The 19,052-nt window shown below is 36.0% G+C and overlaps 1 protein-coding gene across 1 annotated transcript in view; it reads left to right on the top strand.

Annotated features, from left to right (window-relative positions):
• The window catches only part of sns (sticks and stones), a 340,736-nt gene that overhangs the window by 246,057 nt on the left and 75,627 nt on the right, over positions 1-19,052 (top strand). The gene's annotated exons all lie outside the window — the stretch shown is intronic.

Below are 19,052 nucleotides of genomic sequence, written 5' to 3' on the forward strand. Positions count from 1 at the left end.
AAGAGGCCACGTCTTATCATCAGTTGTCCAGATTCCCACATGAGATCGGTCAGAGTACGCCTAAGGACTAAGCTGGAATGCCTGAGAAAAGTATGTGTCCCTTAGCAAACCTCTTAACCAAGTTTTCTAGTGTGCTGGCTGCTGTGTTCTGCAGCGCTTAACACTGCTGTTATAACAGAAAAGGTGTGGCGGTGGTGCCGGAGTCGAAGCACAGAGGGCTCTACTACCTTTAATTTTGTTATGTATTTGAATGTCTTTGTTTTGACATAAGAGTCTATAAAGGAAAATGATTTTCTTTATAAAATTACAAAGAAAATGAAAAAACCTTTATAGTATTAGTAGCCGACGTACAGTGATAGAAAAGCAATTTAATATATTGTTTTCCTTAATAAAGGAAGGAATATTCTTACATTATATTTATTGACAACATACTCGTACTTATATTCGAAAAGTTATATATTTCTTTGCTTTTAAAGGTCGTAGAACCCTTTGTGGTTCGACTCCGGCGGCACCATCGCCACACCTATTTCTGCCCAATAATAGCAGTGTTAAGCGCTGCTGTGTTCTGTTTTGAAGGGTGTTGTAAGGGAGACATACTTTTCAGAGGCGTTCCAGCTTAGTCCTCGGTAGTAGCAACTCATCTATGGCCGACTTCAGCATTCCAATCCTATCTGGGTTTGGTTATAGATGTCCACGGGCGGTAGCCACTTACCATTAGAATCGCGTGGTTTTTGCTACAGTTCTATTAAAAAAAAAAAAAAACAAAAAAAAATTTCACCAGGATTCGAACCCTAGACACTTAGAAAGGCTGAATTACATCCACTACCACTCCACTTCATAATCAATCATTTGATACCTAAGTCTCTGGTCTGTCTTCAAAACTAACAAAGTCATGCCAAAAATGGGAGAAAAAATTCATAAGCTGGATTGATTAATGGGAAGTTGGTGAAGGGTAAATAAAAAACGGTTAAGCGTGAACCGGGTTTAGGTGAAATGTTCCGTAGGGTTTTATTCAAATGATTTTTTGACAATTTTTTTATTTCAAATCTGTATTTAAGTATAAAAAAGAAGTAAAAATCTTAAGTACTTAAAATGGCGTGTTGGTTGGTTGACATGGGTAAATCAATCACAGATAAGATTAGATATCTATCTGAGGTCAGTCATAGATGCGTTGCTATATCTTAGAACTAAGTTAGAACGCCTTAGGTATGTCTCCCTGACACCTGACACCCTTCAAACTCAAACACAGCAGCGCTTAATGCTGCTGTTATGAATAATAATAATAATAATCATTTATTTGAGACAATTGCAGCAGACAGTACAATTTTTAAAACTAAATATACAAAGATAAAAATCAAGAAATAAATTGAAAAAAAAAAACAAAAAAAACACAAAAACACAAAAAAAAGAAAAACAAAATCACTAAGACTCCGGTGGCATCACCAACACATAGGTGTGATGGAAGTCGAACCACAAAGGGTGATACCACCTTGAAAATACCTTTAAAATAGGCAATTAGTTAATATGTATTTGTATTAGAAATAGAAAAGATATTAGTACAAGAGTACCAAAGTCAAATTCATCTTTCTTTATCAGATAAATATAAACAAAAATGTGAGCCGTCACGGGACGCCTAGCAGATGTGAAACATCGAAATTATTTTGTAAAAGTAATATGCAGAAAAGAACATATTGTGATAGGAACTAAATATGTCATAATGATAAAATAAAATATCCATTTTTTTTCCAGATGACGATGGCTATTTATTGAATAAACATTTATTTTCATTAAATACAAAAATTTACGAATTTATTTCAAATCGTGACTACTTAATTCGTTTAATTAGTGACTTCGGTAATAGTTATTGCTCATGGCGACGCGTCGCCACACCGTACACAATACTGCATATAGACTGTATATATATACCATCGTATAGCGTGGCATGCGTCGCCACGCCAAAAATCGGTTTTACGTGCGGCTATAGATGTTTCACATCAAAAACTGATCCCCAATCTGTGACCTCGGCTCCCTGTATCATATTTCATAATAAACTTTAAAGGTCAGCCGATGTGTCTAGGTTGATGAATAAGGTACAACCCAAGTTTAGATTATTAGTTTAGATCTAGATCGTAAAAGCAGGTCTTGGCTAAATTTCTAAACTAATTATATAATAGATATTTCTAGATGGTGGTGCTTTTAGACTAAATCGCTAAATAAATTCTATAATAGATTTTTTGTCGTGTTGTATGAGTAAGGATTTCTTTTTAAGGATTCTTTTTTTTTATTATACAGGGTTACTGAAAATTCGATACATTCCCTTGGAGGGGTAAAAGTTGAGCTCATTTGCAATAGGTTTTGTCATTAAGTACCCTAGCCGATAGTGATTTGTTTTTGAGATATTCAAGTTTTTGTGTTTTTATTTCTAAATACCGATTTCCGGCAAAAAATAAAATGCTCGTAAGTGAATGTCCTATTTTGATCCTATTTTTGGGCTTAATCTTATACGTAACATCGCAACACTTCCTTAAAATGACAATACGCTGTAGTAGTACCCTTAAACTTTACGTTATGAATTCAATTTGCTAGAGTTCAATAAAACACCCTTATTATTTCCACTTCAGAGTGAATTTGGATAATAAATATGTATGGAATGTGTCGTACAAATGATTAAAATAATAGCTCTATTTCACTAGCTATATGTATCTTTCATTCTTTGGCATGCTTTGCAACCCAAACGGCTTGACGGGTTGTAGGACGCGTGGTATCGTTGGTTTCATCTAGCAAACAGTTATAGCCTAGGTTGAAAGGTAGCCTCTCAACCTATCGGTCCAAGGTTCGAATCCCAGCATTCACGCACATCTGATTATTGTGCGAGTATTGAGTTATGTGCGTATTGGAAATAAATGCACGTGCTTCTACGGTGAAGGAGAATCTTCGAAAAACCTGGAAAATAGTTATCCATAGTTTCATTAATTAAAAGAAAACATCACGAAGAAACCTGCCATACCACGTGTTCTGCTACCTTAAAAAGTGCTAGAAATTTGAACTTTCAACTAAAATTCCGGGTTCAAATCCCTGTCAGATTATTCTTTAATTATTTCGCAGCTGTAACTTATAAGAGAAAATTGCAAATGTTTTGCTTAAACTTTTTTTAATCTAGCTGCCTTTTATTAAAATATATATTAAATTCTTAATTGTCTTACAAATTCGGAGCTCAGACGAATAAAGTGTTAGTTTTATGGCATGTTACTAACAGCTTCAAATAGCTAAGCGACAACCTTGCTTGGGTATGTGCTACACTGCTGGCGAATAAGCGATAAATTGTAGTTACATATATACAAAAAAAAATACACGACTAAACTACAAAAGCTAGAAATTTTTGTGGCTCAACTATGGTGGTACCATACCAACACACCTATTTCTGTATTATATAGCGTTCCAAGTTAGTCCTAAGGGTTAAAACACGTACGGAATTTTCCTGAGGTAAAAATATTATTACATCGGTAAAGTTAAAGAATTTAAATTGGATCATCTTAGTCTAAAGGAACTTAAAATTCGCCAGGCGCCCAACAGTTATTTACCAAAATAATCCATACTTAATAAAATGTTAACGTCCCATCAAAACTTACTTGACATATTTTTTATTTTCTCTGACTTTATAAATGAGAAGAAAATATATTTTCTAACATCAAACTGTTATTAACTTATCGTGCCTCGCCCTTTATATAACATGTACCTAACTTCTCTAGCGCAGTAATAGTCTATTACATTTGAGCTTTAAGTTAATAGCCTTGAAAATATAAGACATTAAGCTATTCTTCAAAGAATTATATCTCAAGCAGTTTACTCCTAAAAACATTTGCGGAGCTTTGAGATTAAGTAATAAATAACGTCTGAGAAAATTTAGAGTGTAATTTATAATGTGGGATGTGTTATAGGCGGAAGCGGGTAGGTAGGTTAATTTAAAGAACCCTTCTTAGTTCAACGTAACGGCACATCAGTTGCGCTGCTATGTTCTGGTTTCAAGGGTGTGGTATAGGAGACATTTATTCGAGGTCTTTCAACTTAGTCCTCAGAGGTAGCAATGCAATAACATTTACCACAGGGACTGGACTTGTTATTATTTCTACATAAAAATAATACCTTTTTAGGTAATCCCTAATACTTATTTATGAACACGTGTTCATGTAAATTGGAGTTTAAAAATGGATAAAACTTTATTTTTTTCTTAAAAATTATTAACATACCAAACTAAGTAAGAGATTAACCCTGGAGGATTCTTACCGCTTCTCACTATACACTTCTCACTTCTCAATCATCCATCATCATCCATCCATCAGCCTTTACTAGTCCACTGCTGGACATAGGCCCCCCCTAGTCTGCGCCACTCCGACCGGTCTTGGGCCGTCAGAATCCAGCGGTTACCCGCCCTCCGCTTCTTGTAACTTAAATATAAAACATAATAATAAAAGCATCAACCGCACTACCCATGATTAACATCGTTAATGGAATTCAGTTCAATGAGACAAACAAAGCTACAAAAGTAGGAAAATTTACACAAAAACAAATAAATCGCCTTCGCTCATACCTTGTGCCGTATCTCCCACCGCATTCGGTGCATCGCATTCCGTTTGATATATGTTATGGTCTTCGATACAATTTTCCTCTCCGTGAAATAAAAGCAAATAATCGAAACTGGATGATATATTTTCCGAGATACAACACGTATGAGAAATGTTTTATAAGAGACAGTAAGAGATATGGGGTACTACATGAAAAGAGAATCAAAACATTGCGGTTTGATTCTCTTTTCATATAGTTGCTTACTTGTTACGGTATCGCCATTAAAAGGATCCAGGTTCGATTATTGTTTGATTTGCATTATGTTAAAATGGCAAATAATCGTAAATGTAATGTAAATTTAATCGTAAATAAAAATGTAATGTGGACAAAATAAAAAGAGAACAAAATGTGAGAACAGCAAGTTCAAGAATCAAAATATCGAAAGGGCAAAATTTTCAAAAAGTTAAATGTCAAGAAAGTAAGGTTCCAAAACGCAAAGTGTTAAAAGAGAGAAATTTCGATAGTGCAGAAATCCAAAAAAGTTTCCAAAATTGAAATCGTTAGAAAACCGAAATATCAAGAATACAAAATCTAAAATATTCAGCAACTTTAGGCCTAGTTCATTCAAGTCAACAATGTCAATTTCATAATTTCAAGAAAAAACACAGATACTTACTGAGGAAGTGAACCCTAGACCTTCATAAAAATTCGTGTCCGCACTTCTGATGGACTCTGATAGTCAGTCATAATATCTAAGTTAACCACCACCTTTCCACCGAAACAAGAACTCTTTCACACACGAAATAGATCTGGCGATGGTATCTCTCTGATCGAACCATCCTCATTATATTTAATAACATCTACCTGTAGGCTGGTTATTCCTGAACGTCTATTTTATATAATATTTTTTTATTATATAAAATAGAATAAAGAATATATGGAATAGAATAAAGAATATAATATAAAAATAAAGAATGGAGCTGTTATTATAAAAAATCTTTCATTATATAAAATAGACTATTGAATCAATAACAGCTCCCCATTCTCTATTTTTTCTGATAATTCATTCTATGGCAGATGCCATAGAAAAGATTACTATCTAAACAATATAATATTCTTCTTTCTTTCTCTATAGTTTCCCGTAAATAGACTCTTATTAACATAAAATTTATATTGCAAAGAAAATATACATACCTTACCTGCACATAAAAGATTTTTTTTCCAAACCACGTATACCTTAAAATATATGTCTCATTTAAATTCGCGAATCCTGAGATGATTCGTAGTCAATTACCGGAACCACCCCTTCTTTCACCCCGATGAATAAGGTGTTTTCATTCACCATAATACAAAACCATATTTCTCAAGGGAAATAATCCGAGTCTTGAAATCCATCACACGAAAATCAGGTCGCAGTGAATCAAATGGAAAATGACAAGTATTTTTTGTCATTTTGCCAAAAGACATTACAAGTCAGAAGTCAGGATAAAAATGTTACAGGTAATTACTAGTATTATACGATTTGGTACACACAATAGTATAATAATAACGCTTTCTACACTCACAGCTCCACACTAGGATTCCCTGTTTCGTGGGTGCTATGGACACACACAGAGACAAATACACAAACAACCAGACCCAGAAACAGAAACCTAAATTCATCATTTCGGAATTTGTCTGGCCGGGGATCGAACCCGGGACCCTCTGCGCGTCAGACCGGTATGGTGAACGCTCCGCCACGCGGGTCGTTAATAAGCACACACATCTTTAAAAACAGTTCAAGAATATAATTCAAGAAGGGTGCAAAAAGGGCTCTCCTTCAAAGCCGGCGATGCATTGGCGACTCCTCTGGTGTTCCAAATGTCCATAGGACGGTGACTGCTTTCCACCAGGTAGCCCGTCTGCCTTATCGTTAGGTTACATATAAAAAAATCCTCATTGATTCGACACCGGCGGCACCACCGCCACGCCTATTTCTGTTTGATAACAGCAAAATTAAGCGCTGCTGTGTTCAGGTTTCAAAGGTGTGATAAAGGAGACTTATTTTTCGAGGGATTATAGCTTAGTTCTCAGGGTTAGCGGCGCATCTGTGACGGGCCTCAGGTATGAATACTAATCTTACCTGGGGTTGATTATAGATGCCCACGGGCGGCAGTAGCCACTTACCATCAGGTTGACTGCATGCTCGTCTACAACTCCAATATTATAAAAACTGCACTGCTAGTATGCTGCAATTTAATAAAACTCGATTCATCCATTTCACGAACATTTATTTGGATTTTTCCAATATGTGGGATATTTTCCAAATTTATCTAGATCGTCATCAATATCCGCGGTACCAACTGACGTGTGACGTCACAGTGGCCATACGGCGAAGTTTTTCTACGTACCGACAGTTATTCTGACCCTTGGGAGAATCACCTCATGTATCGGTACCAACTGAATTATGAAGAACTGTTTTTATTAACCATTTTTAGGGTTCCGTAGGGTAGCATAGCAGACGATATCGAAGTAGCAGACGAGCATACAGTCAATCTCCTGGTAAATGGCCACTGCTGAACCTGAATCTGTAATCGTTCGATTCGTTGTTATCCCTGAAGACTAAGTTGAAACGCCTCAGATAATATGAATAGAATCTGGAATTGCTCACAATCTGTCCATAGATAGCAATGATCTTACTATTAGAGCCCGGTATTAACATTTAATCTATCTAATGTTTTGTCTACCAAAGAGCGACATACATACATTTGACAATATCTGCGTATGAGAAACAATCAATTTCGATCTTAGATAGACAATAATTTGATAGATTAACATAAAGTGGAATAACTCGTTCACTACTTCTAAATATATAAAACTCAAAGGTGACTGACTGACATAGTGATCTATTAACGCACAGCCCAAACCACTGGAGGGATCGGGCTGAAATTTGGCATGCAGGTAGGTAGTAGGCATTTGTTATGACGTAGAGATCCGCTAAGAAAGGATTATGATCAATTCTACCTCCAATGGCATAAAATAGGGGATGAAAATATTACTTCGTAACGCAAGCGAAGCCGCGGGCAAAAATCGTTTCCGTATAAAAGATTATGCGAAGTGTGTTCTATTTAAAAAAAAAGTCATTACCATACAAAAGTTAATCCGATCTCGGTTTTCCTTAAAAATCAACAAGTCAGTCCGTTATCGCTAAATGGGGTGCGACCCGACGGGTCACTCTAGCAACGTCAATTGGTTGAACAACTTTTTATAAGAACCCAAGATTGGATCTCGTGGGGTAGCTTCGGAAATGGAAATTTTAACAAGAACTCGAGTGTATTGTAAGTTTTATTTGGATTATGTAAGGAACGGTGTGTAGTGAGGTCTTCTGTTTGTCAGTGTTTTAAAAATATCTGTAATATTTTACGTGAAAACATCATAACTCGTTAAGTATGGAATTATCCAGTTGAAGTTTTGAAGGTGGTAGAACCATTTGTGGTTCTGACGGCACCACCGCTACACCTATATCTGCCTTATAACAGCAGTGTTAAGCGCTGCTGTGTTCTGGTTTGAAGGGTGTGGTAAGGGAGACATACTTTTCCGAGGCATCTCACCATAGTCCTCAGATGTGCCACTACGCGCATCTGTGGGCGACCTTAGGTAGAATAGTCCTATCTGGGGTTGATTACAGATGTCCATGGGCGACAGTAGCCACTTACAATCAAATGGACTGCATTCGTCTGTTATTCATGTAATATAAAAAAAATATTTTGCATCCTATTCGCATAGATATACTTTAATATTTTCAATCTCTAAAAATATTCAAAGAACACGCAAATCCAGTGGGAAAAGGGTAGTTTAAAGGGTTCAAAACATTACAGCGAGCTGCCTACGCGGAAATGGAAATTTTAACAAGACCGCTCGTATGGAGCCAGTTTTATTTGAATCGTTTTCATATTGGGTTATTCTTGGCGTTATTTGGTTATATTCAAGATGATTTTTCAAGTGAATATACTTTACAACCTGCAGTAATAATAGGTATGTATTAAATGTTTTTGTAATAAAATTAAATGAGCGAATTATCATTCATCAACAACACATTACTGTCCCACTGCTGGGCACGGGTCTCCTCACATAATGAGAAGGATTAGGCCATAGTCCACCGCGCTGGCCAAGTGTGTATTGATAGAATTCACAAACATTTGATTTTTTTTATTAATCTATTAGGCATGCAGGTTTCCTCACAATGTTTTCCTTCACCGTTTAGCAAGTGATAATTAATTTGTAATACGCACATAACTTTGAAAAATCAGAGGTGCGTCGGATTTGAACCTCGGACTCCTCGATCGAGAGGCCGAGTTTCTTAACCACTAGGCTATCACTGGAATTATCATTGAATCTATCAAATTATAGGTGATCACTGCTACAGTATATATAAATCAAGGGAACTGTGTGTATTCTTCGTCAGCCCACTATCCCACTGCTGGGCACGTATATGCCAGATTGAGGGAGGGAAGGCCATAGTCCACCGCAATGGTTAAGTGCGAATTAGTAAATTTAAAAGGCTTATATAAACCATTTTTTTGAACTCTCAGGCTAGTCAGTTTCCTCGCGATGCTTACCATCCACTTATGCAAGTGACAATTAACTCTTAATATAATAACGAAAGTCCTAGTGAAGTGGTGGTAGATGTAATGACATTCACACATTGTTCTGCAAAGAACCTATTTTGAATAAAAAAAAAATGATTTGATTTCATTAATACGCGCATAATTTTTAAAAACATAGAGCCTGAGATTGGAACCTAGGACCCCTGAATGAAACGTTAAATTTCTAAGCTACGAGTATCACTACTTTCTTAGCTGTTGTAGTAGTTTTAAAGATACAAAGAATAGTAAGTAGTCAATGTTTTAACATAAAGTCATGCTTGGCTGTGTATTGTGGGAAGGTGTTTATAAATAACCTGCCCCTTTTTATTTGTTTTCGTTGGTATGGTCCGTTTGTAAGTGGTAGTGGAAGCGATTATAATTGAAATATGATTTCTAGATAAAGATAATAAAAGTATTTGATGTTATAAGAGTGTACTTTTTGGTTTTCGTGTTATTTTTCGTCACGCTCTATCGACGATCCGCGTGGCGGAGCGCTTACCCCGTACAGGTCTAACGCGGAAAAGGCCCCGCGTTCTATCCCCAGCTAGACAGATATCTGAATGATAAATTTTCCAATTAGTTCTTTTTCTGTCAATCTGGGTGTTTAAGTATTTGTCTATGTGTGTCCACGACATAGAGAATGCTACTGTGGGGCGGTGAGTGTAGAAAGCGTCTATTTATAGCTATAAATGAATCTTAAAGCGTTTGCAATCCGCTACCGCTTCCGCTATGTCACCCGCTAATACTCACAACCTACCCAAATAATTAGTCGTGTGAATGTGGCCTCTGATTGGCGAAATCGTTAGAGCAATTAGTCGGGAGTCTCTCAATACTTCCTATGGAAAGTGTACGCCGAATTCGCGTTTATCATAACCAGTGATTGGTTAGTTTCCCTTAAAGTTTTCGGGGTAGTTGCGACCTTTTGTAACTGGTGATGGGGGTTGTGGTTTGACGTTTGACGAAGTTACGGTTAAGTTTTGAAGTGTTAATGAGTTTCTAGAATATGTTATGGGGTTATGAGCATTTTGTTAAGCTTTTTGGAAATTGTATGGTGGAACCAGTATGGTTCGATTGGGAGGTACTTCCACAACTGGTTAAACGCTGCTGTGTTCTGGTTTGAAGGGTGTGGTAAGGGAGACATACTTTTCCGAGGCGTTCCAGCTTAGTCCTCAGGGGTAGCGGCGCACCTGTAGCCGTAGGAATATCTAATTCTATCTGGGGTTGATTACAGATGTCCATGGGCGGCACTAGCCACTTACCATCAGGTGGACTGCATGCTCGTCTGCTACCTATAATTATATATTTAAAAAAAAACTATTTCTTGCAGCAGTTCTGCTGTTTTTTTACATTACATAATATAGGAGTAGCAGACGAGCATGCCGTCAACCTGATGGTAAGTGGCTACTGCATGGACATCTGTAATCAACTGCAGATAATATTAGAGGCCTACCTGAGGTTGGCAACAGTAACCTTAGTATAAGTTTCTACGTTTGAACAAAAATGACTGTTTTTGTATTTGTTTACGTATTTCCCATACATTTCCAATCAGTTCTGATACAGTCCACTGATCGGAAATGTATGGGCAAATACGTAAACATATACAAAAACAGTATTTTTTGTAAAAACTGTACTAAGGGTACAGATGTGATACCTCTAAAGACTTAAGGTGAAATTCCTCGGATAAATATACTTCCCTTACCACACCCTTCAAACTACAACACAGCAGCGCTTAACACTGCTGTTATTAGGCAGAAACAGGTGTAGCGGTGGTGCCGCCGGAGTCTAACCACAAAGAGTTCTACATTCAAAATAATGATGTGAATCGAGCTTTAGTTTATATCAAAGCCTCCACTGTCCCATTTCTTAGGCTGTATCAGGTAACAAACCACAACCTGTGCCCACAGGTGTGACTGTAGTGTCTCTTACAGATGATATTCTCACGATAAGTACCATTTGTATTTTCTCACACCCTGTGCTTGGCGTTTAACATCAGCATCATTATGACTCCCACTGCTGGGCACTGGTCCACCGCTGGCCAAGTGCGTATTGGTAGACTTCACATAACTTTGAAAAGGGTTTTGATGTGAAACATCTATAGCCGCACGTAAAACCGATTTCTGGCGTGGCGACGCATGCCGTGGCCACGCTATACGATGGTATATATACACAGTCTATATGCAGTAGTGTGTACGGTGTGGCGACGCGTCGCCATGCGCAATCGACTGTGCGATTCTCTCCCACTCAAATAAATTCGTAAATTTTTGTATTTAATGAAAATAAATGTTTATTCAATAAATAGTCATCGTTATCTGGAAAAAATCGTAATATTTTATTTTATCATTATGACATATTTAGTTCCTATCACAATATGTTCTTTTCTGCATATTACTTTTACAAAATAATGTCGATGTTTCACATCTGCCAGGCGTCCCGTGACGGCTCACAATTTTTTTATTTATTCCTATGATGTGTTTCTTTGCGGTTAAAGCAAGTGATAGTTTATTTCTAACTAGCTTGTACCCGCCGCTTCGCTTCCGATCAGAGGTCGATGACAATAGTGATTATATCTATCCCTCGGAAATTTGTTTTTTCGAAATAAAGGTCCTATGTGCTTTTCTGGACCCCTGACAACGCGTGTACAAAAATTAATGACAATCCGTTTGGTACATAAAGCGTGAAAGCTTAACAAACAAACTCACTTTCGCATTATCTTATATATGAAATTCTCGTGTCACAATGTTAGTTACCGTACTCCTCCGAAACGACTTTCACCAAATTTTATATGCATATTCAGTAGGTCTGAGAATCGGCTACTATCTATTTTTCATACCTCTAAGGGATAAGAGTTGGCAACACAACGTTTGCCGGGTCAGCTAGTAATATATACAATAACATTAGTTGGGATACGCGCATATATTTTCGTGTGTGTGTGATACACACAATGTCTACAAATATTTGATCAAATACACGAACACTGCAACACCACGCAATACGTCTAGCCGCCCTATTCGTCGTAATTCCTACAAAAAACACATTTCATTTAATGTATATTATTTGAATATTAACGGAATAGCCCATCTATTGAATCTTAAGCGCCCATCCCTGCACGGTAGAGTGGGCAGTGATGCCCACGGTTGGGTGACTTTCCCACGCCGTCTTGATGAGATGCGGTCACTGTGTTTTAACCTTTTTGTGAATTTGTTTAGAAAAAGTTTTTTGATATGTATTTATTATTATTACATTAAGAATGAAATAAAATTTACTTTGTGTTACCTATGAATATATACAGGGTGAATTTTTAAAACGGGCCTTCATGGCCAAATCCGAAACTATAAGGATTAGCGAAAAATGCTGAAAGGAGTTACGTGGCCGATTTTGATAAAAACTAAAACTGCATCATTAGTTTTTTAAAATATTTTTTTCCTAAGCCGGGAATCGAACGAGTTCATTTTGAAAAAAATGACACCTCTATATTATTCCACTATCTGATAGTGTCGCTTATAAGGATCAAATTCTGGAAAGTAATGATAAATGAAAAACTAAAGGAAAAGCCTCAATTTTAAGAAAATACATATTTTTTCATATTAATTTGGCAGTTAAGTTCCCGCCATTCATTAATTTAAACATTTCGTGTATTAACATCTTAGTTTGGCTCAATGTTTCTAATCATTCGAAATGAACGTTTTGTTTCCCAATAATTTATATTTTTATGTCCGACTTAGCTAAGGTTATTTTTAGGACCATTAAAAAACATTTTGACAAAAATGGAGTTGGCTGATTTGCGAATTAAGGTATCGATATGTCATGTTATTTTTTATAACACGGGCGAATCACGTGCACTTCTAGTGTTCTTATATTATAAATTCTCAATATGCTTTCTTAATATAATACTACAGAGGGTAATGTTTTTCGAGCGTATGTATGTGAGGAGAGCAATGTGAAATTTAAATATAAGAAATACAATAAGTAAACTCACGTTATTGTAGAAAATTTAATAATAACAGTTGTATAATATCATAAATAAATAAACTTATTTATGATATTATACAACTGTTATTATTAAATTGAAAGGATTTTATCAGGCAAAAATAGATGTGGCGGTGGTGCGGCCGGAGTCGAATCACAAAGGGTTCTACCACCCTCAAAACTTATTAATTTTCAAATACCTTGAAGTTTGATACGAACTTTAAAGGGACACTCTTCTGAAATGTATATGGGTCACAGAAACGCCAAAAAGCCTCTTCCAAAAATGCTTTGTATTCCAAAATGTAACATTTTAAATATTAATTTAATAAATCAAAAACCCGACTGCACCAAAAAGGCTGATGTAGAATTTCCAAAAGCAGTGAAATAGGCATTTCATTATTTTTATCCAGAAAGCCAAATACAAACTTTCATAGTAGGTGTCTGCTTCAAAAACAAAAGATGTTCAAACAATATTATCCTATTTTATCCTCGTAGTGTTCATTTACGCTATATAAAGAACCTATGTGTAAAATTTCAGCACGCTTAAGTTCAGCGGTTTCCCTTTGCGTTGATCTCTGGCACAGCAACTCTCTCATTTAGTCAAACAGTCATCTCGATGTGTATATACGAGTATATATGTACTAGCTGACCCGGCAAACGTTGTGTTGCCATATAAATAAAAAAAATGTTAAGGATGAACAACCCTTATCACTTAAGTGTAAAAAAAAAGATAGTGGCCGATTCTCAGACCTACTGAATATGTATATAAAATTTGGTGAAAATCGGTGAAGCCGTTTCGAAGGAGTACGGTAACTAACACGAGAATTTTATATATAAGATATATTATATAATGTATATGTAATCTCCTCTTAATTTCCTTTATTTTGACACCCTACTCTATAGGTTTGGTTAACTTTTTTTAAAACGTGTTACTATTTTGCGAAAAATTTCACCATTTACGGCCTATAAAATATATAACTTTAGTAAATCAAAGTTTCGGTCATTATTTTACCTCGTTAGAGGTAGCATTTCATTATTTTTATCCAAAAAGCCTTATACAACATGTCATAGTGTTTGCTTCAAAATTGACGATTGTTCAAATGAACTTTTAACCCTTATTTTACCCTCTACGGGGTTGATTCGGAGGGGGATAAATAAGTGCGGCCTTGTTCCTATTCAGAAAGCCAAATACAAATTTTTATAGTAGTTGCTTCAAAATTAAAGGATTTGAAAAAAACTGTTTTCCCCTATTTTACCCTCTTAAGGGTAGAATTTCCAAAAGGCCTTTCTTAGTACTTATTCAAGCTATATAGAGAACCTGCGTGCAAAATTTCAGAACTGTAAGGTCCTTGGTTTAGGCTGTACGTTGATTTCTGAAAAATGAAAAAGTCATTTAGTTAGTCAGTCAGTCAGTCACCTTTCTGTTTTATATATATACAAATATGTTTTTATAATCTCCGCTTAATTTCCTTTCATTTGATACCCTACTCGATAGGTTCGGTTAACTATTTTTTTTTTAAATCTTACTATTTCGCGCCAAAAATCCGCCATTTTGATTTTTTTTTTACTAACACCTATCTAAGAACACTCGGGTCGTTGAGACAAATATAATGACACTTTAACTGTTGAAATTCATCCAGCCGTTTGTTAGATCGGATCAAATAAAGGAAGACAAACATACAAGATACGCGCGAAAAACATAACCCTTCCTTGGCAGTCGGGTAAAAATTAAAACTGCACCCTACCAAAGTGCTGTAACCGACGAAATCCAAAAATAATTGGCCAAGTGTGAATCGAACTCCAACAAGGAGGGTTCCGTAACACCACATTTTCATTTATTTTTTATTTTTAGTATTTTTTAGCAGCCATTGAGTTAAATTCATTTTGAAAATTTGAACTGTCTATCTATTACGGTTCAATAGATACAGTGAAAAACGCCGAAAAATAGAGGTTTCTTTTATGAACGCCCTCATTTATTTTATAGATTTGTTGTTACAGCGGTCATCATTATACATACTCTGTAAAAAAAAAACAATGATCTATCTATTACGGTAAATGAAATAGAGCCCTATAAAAGAAGGACTTAGCGCAGGCTTAGTAATAGCGTTCCGTTTTGTGCCTTGAGTACGGAACCCTAAAATGGGTTCCAACGCGACCCCTCTTAAGGTATCTTTGAATTTTAATCACGTGCCCCTTTCGATATTCTGTACAATTTGGCCCTGGTTTCCGTGTCCAGGCGATCAGTATTCTAACGGACATTCCCGATATAATAGAAAATTTGATTTGGATTCCATCGAATCTATTTCGTATTTCAAATTCAAATATTTAAAAATAATTAAACCATATTTAAAATAAAACTACTAAAATTAAATTAAAGTTTTATAAATAAAATAAACAAGCCAAAACGCTGCCCCGAAGAAGTTTATTTACTTATATAATTAGATTTTTTTTAACTGCAAACGTCATTGCATTTAAATCTATTTTAGTTGATTTACAATTGTATTAAATGAAACTATAATACATTAATTATAATATCATCATATAATCCCTTTCCATTGAAATATGATAGCTAGCAATTATTATGAAAACAAATAATCCGGTTAAAAATATAACATATGTCAATTCCACAATTTAGAAGCATCCAACGATACTTCATATGTTAAAATCCGTCAACCTTTAATCTGAAGGGTGTGACAAAGAATAACACATACACACGTATGTAAATGCAAAGCTACATATTTACATACATACATACGTCCATACATATATATATACATACATACGCTTAAATACTAACCTAACCTAACCTAACCTAACCCTCTGCAGTCAGGTAAAAAGAAATGGGAAATAACACAAGTAAATGGAAGCACAAAGATATTTCTAGTCTTATTCTATCTACGGAACCCGGAAAATTTAATGAAATTTGTCCCAACATTCAATATTTTGTTAGCTACCCCAACACTACCAAAGGGTCGGTTTACATTAGAAATTGAGTTTCTAATCTGTCGTTCAAAGAAAACTTTCGGAACCTTTTTATTACCGATGTTATGTTAAGTTTTATTGTATTTATGGACGCTGAAGATATGGTGCGGGTTCTATCTATTTTTCATACCACTAAGTGATAAGGTTTGTTCACCATTCAAATTTTTTTTATTATATGGCAACACAACGTTTGCCTGGTATTGATTATAAATGTAAAAACTGTCATTATGTAGTTTTTTGCACCTACATTTGCTACTGCCATTAAAATATATAACAAACCTCAATACTGCGCTTATAAAACTGAAGTAGGTGTGTCAGTTATGCAATTTTAGGCAAAAAAATAACAAAATAGTGACAAAGTTACCAACTTCCTAACGAGCAGCGCCATCTCTTGTGAAACTCAAGATTAACCAAGTTTACCATTCCACATTCGCAAAGTATGAAAAAGTATCAAGAAATTTAAAACTGTCCTAGTTACGGTATTGTAAAATTCCTACCTCATTATAAGTTGCACAATCTATCATTAGACCGTGCTAAGTTGGAATAGCGTTGAACTTAAAAAAAACTTAGTCGTCAGAAGCTTACGAACTTTCTTAACCTCTCTTTATATTTTCTATAAATATTACAAAATCTCGAAGCAAAGACTAGTTTGAAACTTTTCTCGGATGAATAATTCGTGCAAGATACCCACGGATATTGTAGCATTTTAAAGTTAAATAACTTGAAAATGTGAGAGCGCCGGTTACGTCACTTTGCATAGGGATTTCGTTGGCTCTTGTACTAATATTTGTGCTTCAAACTGACCGGGTTATCTTTTGAATTGTGGGTTTTATTTTGTTTTATGAAAGGATAGGTTTTGGCCGTGACTTTGCTCGCTTTCAGGTCAATATAATAATTTGTTGTCAAACTGATCATTTCTAATACGCGTTTTTTAAAATTAGAGAAACTTATCTGGGATTCTAACCTTGGATATCCCATTGAGAGACCAAATTTCTAACAACTAAATTATCAATGCTTTATCATCATCATCATCATCAACCCATTACTGTCCCACTGCTGGGCACGGGTCTCCTCTCAAAATGAGAAGTATTAGGCCGTAGTCCATCGCGCTGGCCAAGTGCGTATTGGTAGACTGCAAATACCTATCAGATTTTTTTTATATATCTCTCAGGTATGCAAGTTTCCTCACGACGTTTTCTTTCGCCGTTTAAGCAAGTGATTAATTACTAATACGCAGATATTTTTTTGAAAATCAGAGGTGCGTACCTGGGATTTGAACCTCGGACCCCTCGATCGAGCGGCCAAGTTTCTTAACCACTAGGCTATCACTGCTCAATGATTACTTTAAGGCTAATTATAGATAGACAATGACTCATTACCATTAGGTGGACTTTATTACTTCAAATAAAGGTGGTAGAATCATCTTTGGTTGGACTCCGATGATACAACCGTCACACATATTACTGCCTCATAACAGCAGTGTAAAGCCCTGATGTGTTCTGGTTTGAATGGTGTTGTAGGGGAGACATACTTTTCCGAGGTAGCGGCGCATCTGTGGCCGTACTCAGTTAAGAATTTAATCTTATCTGGAGTTGATTACAGCTGTCCATGGGCGGCAGTAGCCACTTATAATCAGATGAACTATATACTCGTCTGCCACTCCTATATGAAAAAATGAAAATAAAACCATAAAAAAAGTTTAAAAACTTTTTGTCCGCACACGTCGCGAAAAATTCCGGAACAGAATTCTATACATCGGACGCACAATTACGTTCCGTCCAATCCCACCGGACAATACCGGGACGAACCGGACAATACCGGAACGGCCAGAACAATACCGGAACGGACCGAAGCATTCCGGATGGAAATACCTGAAAACACCGTGAATTCACTAATTCCTTTTATCCCCCATCGACCCTTGGTTTATATGCACTGTTACCTTAGTTTTTGTCTCACGAAAATTGGGGTGATTTGCATAACGACAGGGGTGGAACGTGACGTTCAACTATTTCTGACCCTAGAGTCCCTACGCGTAATATGAGTTGGCTATTATCTTATATATAAAATTCTCGTGTCACAATGTTAGTTACCGTACCGTTACCGTAAAATTTGGTGAAAATCGGTAAAGCCGTTTCGGAGGAAACGGCTTTACCGATTTTCACCAAATTTTATACGCATATTCAGTAGGTCTGAGAATCGGCTAATATCTATTTTTCATACCTAAGTGATAAGGGATGTTCTGTCCCTTAACACTTTTTTCATTTGTATAAAATTCCGATATGCGTGAGTTTTTGATTCTTCTTTTTAATGGTTTGAGCCCTGCCTTTCCCAGACTTTTATCTCTCCCAAAATTCTCTTCCACCTCTTCCTAGGTGTGCCAGTCTTTTCAGTGGTATATGATGATTTTAAAGGTATTTAAGTGTGCTAAACGGCTACGGCTAGATGTAATGTATGTGTGTAATGAACCGATTTTAATAAAATTTTGTACAAAGGTAGTCTGAGACCCGAGATAGGAGATAGGATAGTTTTTATACTGGAAATCCCACGGGAACTAGGGATGGCGATCTAAGATCGATTAATCGGAGAACCGATCTTTTGGACCAAAAAGTCGATTATTTTAATCAATATTTGTAATGATTGAATCGTAAACTATGCATTTGATCAAGTGAAGATCTTTAGCAAAGTTGTTGTCCATGAGCCCACGAAGGTTACAGGGTTGGTACGACCAATTTTCGCTTTTTCGCTAGATGGCGCCACTTTCATTCCAATGAAGGTACGAATTTTCAGTTTTATGTATGTTAGTATGTCATATTATTTTCTTTTAAACGCGGGCGAAGCCGCGGGCAGAAACTAGTATTTAATAATTATCAGTTCACAGAAATGATCTGATGCGATAAGTCCTCAGACTTTTGATAC

Source organism: Epargyreus clarus, unplaced genomic scaffold (genome assembly GCF_041222505.1).
Source record: "Epargyreus clarus isolate Ecla_fem2 unplaced genomic scaffold, WU_Ecla_fem_2.2 ptg000011l, whole genome shotgun sequence".
NCBI lineage: Eukaryota > Metazoa > Arthropoda > Insecta > Lepidoptera > Hesperiidae > Epargyreus > Epargyreus clarus.